The 11,862-nt window shown below is 40.4% G+C and overlaps 1 protein-coding gene across 1 annotated transcript in view; it reads left to right on the top strand.

Annotated features, from left to right (window-relative positions):
• The first annotated feature begins 970 nt into the window (after positions 1-970).
• Positions 971-11,862, top strand: part of LOC123958737 (myocyte-specific enhancer factor 2A-like) — a 58,076-nt gene continuing 47,184 nt past the window's right edge. Inside the window, exon 1 of the mRNA XM_046032311.1 lies at positions 971-1,099. The gene's annotated coding sequence lies outside the window, so the exon portion shown is untranslated. The remainder of the gene's footprint in view (positions 1,100-11,862) is intronic.

Genomic DNA, 11,862 nt, shown 5'->3' with positions numbered 1-11,862 from the left:
GCTCAGAAGTTTAGGTTTCTCCAGTATTCTGCAATGATGATCCAGAAATTGCTTTTTGACAAGAAATGTTAAGGTTTGGTTGGACAAGGACGGTTTAATGATGTAGCACATATGTGGGATCCCACATGGCCTCATAGCATGCATTGGTATCTTGGATGGGATGCTAATGAATAATTATCATATAAATCACTCACATGTGGATACACCAGCTTTAAATTCTCTGTGTCCTATAGCAGTCCAATGTAAGAGAGATTTGTTTCAATGCTGTTGCAATGTTTCAATACAGCACTCAACCACCAACTCTTGAATCACCAACAGCACAAAAATGGCATGTGGTTTTACCACTAAATGCGCCAAGCAGATCTTATCAGCTGGTTCAGCAACTTGAACCTGTGGTCTCTCAGTCACAAGCTTTCTTCTTCTTCCTTCAGGCCAAATCAAATATCAATGGATTGGTTATTACACTGAGCTCGTGTTTGGGGTGGCATGCTGTGCTGTTTGCCATCTGAAAAGTCTGGTCTCAACACTTTTGTTGTGTGAAGATGATCCCAGGTTAAATACTGCCCTTATTACAGTTTTAGAGTCAGCTGCAGTATGTGGAGATCTGAATTATTAGAGACACATTTTATTCACACACTCACTGGAAGGCGTGCAATTACTTACACACTATAATACATATAAATACACATGCATGCACACACATTATAGACACACTCATACTCATACTGTATGTAGGATGATCCGAACCCACCCACACACAAACACACCCACCCAACCACACACACACACACACAAACACACCCACCCAACCACACACACACTCACACTCACACACTCACACTCACACTCACACACACACACACACAAACACACCCACACACCCACACACCCACACACACACACACACCCACACACACACACACACACACACACACACACACACACACACATGCACTCACACTCACACTCCGGTGGGAGGAGCTAAGTCTCTCACTGCTCTGAGTTTGTCAGTGTCATTTCCTAAAGATAACGGAGCCGTGCCCGGAGACACTTTATAGAAAACTATCCGTATTTCCAAGATCGTCGGGAGGCCCTATGGGTAAGTGGAACAAATTCATCTGTCTTGAGATGTGAGCAGGTCTGTCCACTGTCTGTCTTCTCTGCTGTAGAGACTGGGAAGGAGAGGGCTGCCACAACACTTCATGTGATGTAGCGATATATTCTCGTGAGCCCACTGTAGCTGGGTCCGTTAGTTAAGTTAGTAGTTTCGCTAAAATAATGACTTTCATGAGTTCTCAGTAGCTACAACTGAACGTCCACGAGGCATGAATTCAGCATCCGTTTAATGGCGCCATTTGTTTTTGTTGTGATTTTGTGGCTGAGCAGGGTGGCATGTGCGTACAGTAACTGCTACTGTAGCCAAATGTTATAAGCCAAAGTGCCTTGACGGAGAGCTTAGAAAACTCTTAACACTAAAAACAACAACAAAACAAACTAGCTTCTTCACCAGTTCTCCTTGGGATACTTTTACTACGCCATAACAATAGGTAGTGTGAACTGTTGCACCGCCAACAGTTTGGTTTGTGTCACACAGCAGGTATGTGGAGTCAGCGTTACAAAAAACACTTTAATAAATATATCGTCAAAATATATCGTCTATCCTGCAAATGTATTCAACGTCACAGACCGTTTAAGGGGACATGTGAGGGATTTAAAAGTTACTACAATTTGCGCCAAATGCCACCAGTTGTTTGGTCAGAGCTGGTGTTGTATATGTTTTAAAATGTGAAAGTTTGGATACTAGAATCTGGTTTTAAAGGACAGGCTCATATCTTTTCAAGTCTATCCTAAAACAACACTTACCATGCCTATATGTATACATTAAAAGATAATTTGGCACTGTTGGTTCCTCTTGTTGTCCATACTGGCTTCAAAAAGAGGTCTCTTAAGCGATTTCAGGGCAAGTAACAAAATTCACAGCCTTCTTTTTGTGTAAAAATACACTCTTAAGTTCAGCTAAAGCTAATATGAGGCTCAAGGAGTCAGAGTTAGACCAATCAGGTAGTTATCTTCCAGTGTTAGAGTTTTTGCTCAGTCACTGCTGATGGACAGTAACACAAAGAGCAGGATTTTTGTGTGGATGTGTCCCCATTTCTTACATAAAAATTGCCTTAAGGGGGGAATTTTTGTGGCTAGTATTGACAGAAGGAACAGTTACAGTGACCAGTAATGCTCACATATGGGCATGTGAGTTTTGCTTTAAGATCGCCTTAATAAAAAAGCCTTAATGTCCCTGCTCCTATTGCCACAAGTTGTGAGCTCTAAACTTTAATGTGCATGGTTCAGTTGTATGAAGTATGAAAAACATGAATTATTGAATGTTAACATTTGTGATGTGACCGTGCCAAAATGGGGAACAATGACAATGGCATGGCTGATTTGATATTTGAAGATGAAAAATGCATTTCTTCACAGTAACAAATGAATACTTTTGAAGTCTGTGATTACTTTGCTAAATCTCTCACGTTTGCTCCAAATTGGACCGTTTCAATAATGTTTGGAGCTTTTTGTCAGGTGCGAAAGAGAATGACAAAGCTCAATGTTAAAAAACACTTTTTTATTTTATATTGGTTTGGGATGCTTTGCAAGTGTTTGTTCAAGAAGCAGACAGCACATCCAACTCATTAAGATATATGATAAGCATTCGGTTGGGAACTTGACAAACTTATGGGTGGGTAAGCAGAGGTTCCTTTACACTTTGTGCTTTAAGGCAAATTTTTAGCATTTCTAAACGTTACCGTCCTGTATAAATCAATAAATCCACTGATTTACCCAGGCTCCCAGAGTTGATAGCTAGATTTGGAATGAATAGCTTTTTTAAATTTGCCATCAACATTTCCTGGGCCTCACAACTCCTTGTTCAGTCGGGACAGATTTTTGCAGGAATGTCAACTTCTTCAACTTCAAAATTCTGTATTATTTTCCCACAGAGGTTGGCCTCAATATTAAATTGTTAAAAACATAATCATGTTCAAAGAGTTGTTTGTTTTGGGGTGTTGTTTCCTGTCTCAGCCTGTCGCAATAAGCCAGTAAACCCAAATCCAAGTTTTAAAAACGTCCCTTCAGAATATTATGGGCTCCATCACTGATGCAGGGTTAATGTTTTTTTTACAGTCTACACTGTAACTGTGGAGCCACGAGAGACACTCTGCAGTGCGTCAGCATTTTATCACTAAACTAATATTGCAGCACCCTTTAGTGTTTGATGAATATGGGTAACAGGAAAACCCGAGACTTGGTGGGAATGTTTATGGAAAAGACCAGTCGCTAAAAAAGCTATTGTGTAGGCTTGTAAGAGACTTACACAACCAGATCATCATTCCACATACACCAATATTTTCAAACGTCTGATTGGCAGGTAAAATGAAAAGTGGCTGGTGAATAGACAGGAAATGGCCTGCGCTGGAGTTCAGGCCTATTTGGTGCCCTGCTGCCTTGTCCCTGCTCTTTGTTTTCATATTTCATTAGCAGGGCTGGCAGCATGTAGCATCACCTTCAATTATCCCCCCTGTCAGCAGACTGACAGTGCTTGTCTGCTGGCTTTAGTGATTACAGGCTTCAGGGTACAGGTAATCAGGTCATGGTTACACTGTCACCCTGTCAGACTGCTGAGACCACAGAGAGCATATGGGATGAAAGAAGTCTCCCATCTCCAGTCAGTTATCTCTTACCAGGCTTCCTGGATACAGTCTAGTCTGGAGCAGATGTGCTTTCATTTTGTTGCAGCACAATGTCATGTGTTTATGTTTTGCTTCTTACAGAGTTTAGTTCAGTTCTTATGGGAATAGATATTTTAATTTCTCTGCCAGTCTGGAATTATGAATTTGACAATGTTGACGTTAGCATGCTAACATTAGCATTTAGCTCAAAGCACCACTAGGCACCGCTATGACTAGTGGAGACCAAAAATGGAACTAAAAGAAGAGTAAATATTGGGCCCTACATTCATCAGGTGAATGCTAATTTTGCTGTATGAGTGAACAGGCAGCTGTTTCCTACATGTCAGACATATCCCCTTAAAAAGTGATAATATGTTAATGTGTGCTTATAGCTTGTTTGCCAAAATGTGTTAGGTTTACTTCCCTATATTTAGGAGACATTACCAATAACTTTCAAGGTACTGCTAAAAGTTAGGCAATCAGCAGATCCATTCCTGAGTGATGGAAAATGTTGCCAGAGGACTGGCTTCGTAACATATTCTGCTTAAGGCTGAAATGTCTCGTGTTTAAGACCCATGTGCAAATTAGTCATTCAGGGTCTTCTGGTGAAAAAATGATATCAATCCAGATAATTTAGTAATTGTGAATTGAGAGTACAACCCAAAACATCTTGTGTCTGGAAGTTTGAACTTTTAATGTAGCAAAGCCACATATACTATATCAAATTAAGACTTTTTGTGGGACGTACTGTGAATTCTCTAAGGTACATAACATACTGAATTAGGGCTGCAGCTAATGATGATTTTAGTATTCGAAGCTTCGATAGATTATTTCAATGATTCATTGATGTGTCGTTTAAGAAGTACTTTTGCTTTGTTCAGCTGCTGTCGTGCTGTTGCCAAGGCGACATAAGTTTCGTTTTACGATGGACGGACGGTAACGTTACAGAGTTGTTGTTTTCTTTAGCTTGAAATAATCCCATACTTTGGACACTTTCTTCTTTGTCCCTCACCATTTTCTCTCTCTTCCTCCACTTTGCAAACAGCTCTATTATAATCACGTCGTGTTCACAGGGTAAACGTGATGTACAACAGTAATAAATGTCCGTGCAAAACACTGTGCTGTATATTTAATATAGTATAAAATGGATTAAACGAAGCATTGATGCAAAGAATTTGTGTCGATGCATTTTATTAATCGATTTTATCGATTTAATCGATGAATCGTTTCAGCCCTATACTGAATGTTACTGTGCATTTTAGTGAGAACTGCTGCTTATTGCAATGTCTTGTGTATAATGGGTACATGCATATAATGTTCTGATTACTGTAAATCGGATTAAGATGTATGTTTCAAGTGTTTACATTTAAAAGAACATAACTTCAAACTTCCCTTGATAGTTTGGTCAGCTTATTTACAAAATGATGTGAAACAGCACATCCTCCAAAAACTGGTGAACATACTCTGCAATCGTTGGCTTGATATTTGATATTGTTTCATGAGAACGACAATCAAAACTTCACCGTATCCTCATGTAATCTGGCTGGAAACATTTCTGGGATCCCTGCCCATTTAATCAATTGCACTTGGTATTTTTGCAAGAGAAATGTGATTGCATGAGTATAGATTTGACGCAAGCCATTCTTGTTGCTGTTGAGTCGGTTTAGTTTTTTGGCCTTATGGTTGCTGACAGGACTGAGCGTTTATGAAACCACTCTTAATTCCTGAGTTTAGCTAAAGTGATACAAAATGATTAATGTCAGTTAACGTCATGTTAGTTGGAAATGAATATAGATTTTGCTTTTTTTTGTGCAAGGTTAAATTCAGACATCACACAATAAGAGAATTAGGAGTAGAAATAAAATGTGAATTGAGCTTTGAAACCAGACAACATGAGAACTCAGCAAGGTCAACATCTATAAAGCACTGTTCAGAAACTTGGATGCTAAAGGAAAGTGATTACCCACAGGATAAAATACCTCACGGAAGGTTTCTGAGCAAGGGCCCTTTAACTAATTATTATTAGATGTAGGCTAGATTTTAGTACCTCTACAGATGAAGCACCTCGTATTGTGTTTGAATTCCATATTTTCATTGTTTCCGCCATGCAAAGGCTAGTGAATCAATATTCACCCCCATCTTTAAGTGATTTCTGTCTGTCCTTTTTGGATTCTTTGGTTACCTGAGATAGATGATCTTTACATCTGCTGCAAAAGTTTTGTTGATGCCTGTATTGTATTTGTCGCAATTTTTTTTTTTTATACATGTTCGCTACCAAACACAGACCGTAAATTATAAGTTTCAAGATTGAAGTAAAAATAACATTATTTCCTTGATTTATTAGGAAATAAATACATTAAAGAAAAAGTTTTCTAAATAAATAAATAAATATTTTCAAGTCAACATGTAGCTGCCGTGTAGTAATGGTACTGCATCTTCAGTTACTTTCACTGTTTCAGCCACAAGCCAAGGTGGTGCTGTTTGATTCCGCCTTCGTGGTGGTGTTTGCTGCTCATGCTCACTATCCAGTGCGGCTCACTACGCATCATGCTCAGTTTAACATCAGATTGTTTTCCATGAAGGGTACACCATATTCATGGTATTTATCACTGTAAATGTAAAAACCTTGGTTAATTTCATATAGTTTGCACAAGTGTTGTAGTCAGTTATAGACAGTAGAACAAGCTGATGATTCCTCACAAGAATTGAAAACATCACTTTTGTGACTTTTTTTATGTAAATGGACACATGGATATTGTGGAAATAAAACCTGCTACAAAGAACATGACAGTCTTTAGCCACCCTGTCAGTTAGGTTCATTTGTGCGGCTGTATGGAGTCCATGTGTTCCCCAGTGGTATTTCCTTTCCCTCCTAGTTTTCCTAATGATAGCATATTTGGGGCCTTGTGGTAAACAGAAATAGCAACACTTCTGAAGGACAGGCTTCTCTTTTTGCGCCACACTCAGAAGAAATAGAGGCTGCACTGTGCGTGTGTGTGTGTGTGTGTGTGTGTGTGTATTTTATTGAGAGGCTATTTCGAGTCTTCCATGACTGACTGACTGACTTAGTATTTTCTAGTCAGTAACACGGCCTCCTTTAGTGAGTCCAAGCTAAGGCAGGCTGCTGCTGTGTGGACTAATGCATCTCTTATCCACTTTGATTAGCTGTGGCGATGCCTGGCTAAACCAATGACACGCTGTATCGCACACAGCAGAATAGATGAGAGGTGTAGCTGGCTCCTCCTGCTGTGGAGGCTTGTTGTGTGCTTAACTGTCTGTGCTGATGCTAACGTCCAGACTGATGTGATTATGGAACAGCACCGTCTCATTTTAGTTCAGTCTGCGGCACTTAAATCTTCACATTAAAGTTTCAATGACCCACCTGGAATATCCCTCTTCTATTTGATGTGATTATACAGACATCATATCTGTTTTTGGAAGAAAGATTCTTCACTGATGGTTTCATCACACAGACGGCCCTCTCACACGAGCAGTTGTGTGCATACTGTCTACGTGTGATGACCCATTTGCAGAGGAACACACTTTGTTCTCAATTTCGAGAAGTGCTCTTCAAAGGTGAATTACTGCTCTCATTTAATCTCTGGAAAATCAGAATTGGTGCATCACATTCCTCAAACTAAAACAGAAAATTCTGAATTTCACCCTACATTTTTTTGTATTTTAAAAGTAAGAAATTAATATACTAACTTTTTTGTTTTTTTCACCACGCTTCATTTGGGTTTTAGATTTTTGATGTCATCAAACTCTCTTTGATGTTAAATGAATAAGCCACAGTGAGCCCAGATCACTTCAGTCCTTCACAGAATATTTAAATAATATATAAATAATCCTAGCTGCACCATGCAACTCTGGTTTGTCTGATTCAGATGACTCGCCGACGGTGTTCAGGGGTCAGGGGAAATATAACGTGTTTTATGAGTATCTTTATTGGGAAGAAAGATTGAAATGATGTTTACTGTGTTGAGCAATACCTTCTAGCAATGAAGGCTCCACTTGATGTTCTGTCTTCTCCTCTCTGGCCGTGGTTTCTGGAAGAGCTTGTAATCGATTGGACTTGAGGACTCTTCCTGCAGGGTCGCCCCTGTAATCAGGCCTGAGCTAGTCCTTCCAAACCAGCCAAACCTCTGGCTGCCTGCCGTCTGACCGCTGGGCCACACACCCGCACGTTTGATGCTAAAAATGCCGCAGAGGAGCTCAGAAATTAAACTCAATAAATACAGAAATCAAATTTAAACAACTTCCAAATATTAGCCTTGCAATCTACTTTCCTGCAGTCATATAAAACTTCCTTTGTTGCCCACAGTAAATAGGTTTCCCTCGGCCCTGCCAACTTAAACAGTAATGTTGGGTCAATGGCAGCGTGGCTTGGCTTGGCTTAATTAAACTCAGTGTTGATTTGCAGAGACAGGGTCCAGACCAGAGAGTGGTTTGGGTCTGCTCAGAGTCCTGAAACTGTTCTTAATGGTGCCAACACTTCATTAATGCCGGCTGTACATGGAGACGCTCTCACTAAGCTGTGCTGAGTTGACGACTAGGTTATACCAGCACAGACTCTGTTCAAGACTGTGTTTAACTCACAGCACTTCTGACTATGGGAACAAATACGATTAGAAATAGCTATGAAAATGGATTTATCCTTGTAACAACTCTTACATTTAAAACTATGGCAGTGTTGCCAATCAGGGTGCCGGACCCCTCAAATATCCTCAAATATAAAGCTATCTTATGTGTGTTTCAGTAGGGCTGTCGCGATAACCTCAAAATTGAAATACAGCGCTATTGGTCAAGCCTACCGCGGATGATGGCAAGCACCGCAACAACCGCAATGTTCATACTTTACACTTCAGGGCTGTTAAATTAATAAATAAGTACTTCCACAACCGTAACAAGCTCTGTAACGGTTCAAGGACGGATCACCATGGGCTGTACGTGACCCGACTACAAACTCTGAAGCTGTAAGTGTTGCAGTGTTTTGTGTTGTTTTACTGTTTTATTTTAAAGGTTAGCTAACTTGGCGTTAGCATATTGCGCGGCTAATGTGGCTAGCAGGCTCGGCGATGTTGGACTAACGTTGTGATCCTGAGGGACAGTCCAGAGAAACTGTGTAAAGTAAAGCCTAGTTCACACACTACACGATTTTTAGCCCGATTTGCCGCTCGGTGACCGTCAGGCTGTGATCGGGGGTAAATCAGTGGTTGATTGGCAGTCGGTAGTCGTTACGTGTCAACTACACAAAACGGCTCCCCTACACATTTCTGACACATCGCCGACGTCTGCCATATATCTAGAAAGCCAAATATCTGGAGGAGTCGGCTGACTCGACATCCACATCCAGCTAATGAGAGCAGGCTTCTACTTTTTCACCGCAAAACACTTTTTACTCCCCTCAGCTCTCTCTGTAGCTCAAACAATCCCTTCTACTTGCTTGTGCTGATCCATTCTTTCACACAGATTTTTTATCTTTATAATGCTATCTTAATAATAACAAATAACAGCTGTTTCGTGTGTAGGTTCGTGTCATTTCCCGTTTCCCATTTCACGTGTGTGGTTTGGAGACCAGTGTCGGGTGTAGTGTATGACCCTGACTCCTGTCACAAGACTGCAAGTTGTGTAGTGTGAACGGCACGGCGATCTGCCAACGCTTAAATTTGCATAGTCTGCACGAGCCTTAAGCCTCATTTGAAGCTCACTAACTAAGGAGCGTAGTGTGTCGGAAGCCTGCAGCTTGCTCCATGTTGCTTTCTGTGGAAATTTAGTTATAACGTTACTACAGCGCAGTGGGTAGTTGTGGACAGCCATTCTGCTCCGCACCAGCGCGTTTCAGATTATTTATTTATTTATTGCTAATTTGGGTATAGTACATTTAGGTCAGTAAGAATTGACAATGTTTGTAACAACTGGAGGACAAAATACAGGAAAATACAGATTGAAGTCATCTTGCCTTGCTGTAGCCTGGCTGTTCAGGCTGATGTTCATTGCATACAGAACCACCCAGTGTGATCAGGCACATGGCTTTCAGCAGTTATACACTTTAATCCCAGGTGACCCAGCTGATCCCAGCTGTAGTATCTGTTCTCATGCCAGCAATTCAGTGAAAGAGAAATAAGTGTGAGCAAATGCGCACAACTTTATCTTCTTAATTCCTCCCCACAACAGTCTGGAGTCAGTTTACAGAATGGACGAGCTATAGCAGCTGCAAGCAAATTCTAACCACTTCTGAAATCAAACAAACGCTTTTTCAAGGAAATGATGAGGTTATATCATAATATAAAAAGTCACATTAATATTCGCTGCATTTACAAGCAGGTCTTCCAACTTTAATGAGAGTAAGGCCTCATTCTGATTAAGATGTGTGGTACATGCATTGTCTTTTGGGCCTATTTATTAAATGAAACACTGAACAACTGTAGTCTTGAACAAGTGCTGTTAAAAGTTAGTACTTTACAAATAACAGAAGCATTAGCTAAATGCACAACTTTCATTTCAATCCTAATGCCTAACCTTATAGGAGTGTGCGCTGGTTTGCACATTGGAAGCCCCCACGTCATACCCTTCTGTTGATTCAGAAATGGTTGGCTTGAGTGTCAAACACTACAAATTGAAGGCTGAACATAAGTTCAGTAACCACAAGCTTACTATAAAAAATGTTGAAATGTGTGCCTAAGCTTTGGGATTGTGTCAGTGTAATACAATGCACTCACACGCCACCTGAAATGTTGACGTAAAATGCTTTAGTGGCACTAGCAAGGAGAAATTTTTGATACTTTAATATATAGCATTGATGTGAGATTGGTACAGGATGAAAGCATGTGGAAATTCTTCTATGTTTCCAACTGAACTCTACTTGTCCTGTACATACACTTGTGTGTGTGTGTGTGGAAGGGGAGGGGGTGGGCGGGATAGGAGATTGCATGAAGGACCCTCAGGATAGAGGCCTCCGATCTACTTACCATCACTTCACAACATTAAAAGGATGATATTACTTTGCTGAAAGCAGAGAATTTCAATGAGAGCAGGAACAAACAAAATGTTAAAGAATTCATTATAATATCATTTAGTAGATCAAAAGATTGGTCTGAGGCTGTAGTTATGTGGCTCTTCAAACTCATCTGGAGTGAGCATAGAGCAGAAGAGAGGAGCCTCACTTACAAATGAAGCACACGTTTTCTCTGTTGCTTGGAACAGCCACTATTCTGCTCTTAATGTGAGGACACCAGGTCGGGATGTAGCTCTGTGTGTGCTCCCGAGCCTCTCTCTGACTACAGCAACAACACTGCAGCTAACGAAATGCAGTCGACAAACAACATTAAAAAGCAGACTCCACTAAAAGATAAAAACAACAATAAAGGTTTATGTGCTGAAGCCCATCAGACCAAACAGATTCGGGTGATGTTGAGTAAAAACACAGTGAACATCAGAAAGGCTGAAGTCACAGAGAGAGTCACGTTAGCTCACTGGCTAACGCCGAGCAGTTGCTAATGTTATCCGGTGCAAAGTTGTATCGCTTTCCACATTGCTTAACCAACTATTATGTCGAAGTGTTGATTTAGCCTGCAAGAAAGGATGTAACAATAAAAAGCAATCTTAATACCGCACCGCTAGTGGCTGCTGAAAACTCCATAATGGCCATTTAAGAAGCTGGAATCAGATACATTCATTGATTATCAAAATAGTTGGCTATAATTAAATTCTTCAACTGTGATAAACTACTATAGAAATGCAGAAACTCTCCCAGATTATGTAACAACCCTAAAGATGTATAGATTTAATTATTTCAACTTGTTTCAACAATGCCCATGAGCCTCAGCGTGAAGCACAGCTGTTGTGAATTCAAAAGTCCAATTTTAACTCTTTTAAATGTAGCTGTTTTTGGTCCCCATCCACTCCTGACAGAAGTATGTGGCTCTTGAGCTGCCACATGATCCACTATGTTTAGCAGCTAGTTGCTAACAGTGTATGTCTGCTGTTTAGTGCTGAGCAAGCAGTATACAGTGGGTTTTTAGAGCTTTGTTGCTTGAGCCAGCTGCCTGCTGCGTCTGAAATCAAAACTCTGAGAGCGGTGACAGTGAACCAAAACAGTAAAGCAAAACAATGCTGAGCTAAACAATCAGCTGAAAGTCAC

Source organism: Micropterus dolomieu, linkage group LG20 (genome assembly GCF_021292245.1).
Source record: "Micropterus dolomieu isolate WLL.071019.BEF.003 ecotype Adirondacks linkage group LG20, ASM2129224v1, whole genome shotgun sequence".
NCBI classification, from domain to species: domain Eukaryota; kingdom Metazoa; phylum Chordata; class Actinopteri; order Centrarchiformes; family Centrarchidae; genus Micropterus; species Micropterus dolomieu.
The sequence above is the reverse complement of the archived record's forward strand: the minus strand, read 5'-3'. Positions and strand labels throughout refer to the sequence as shown.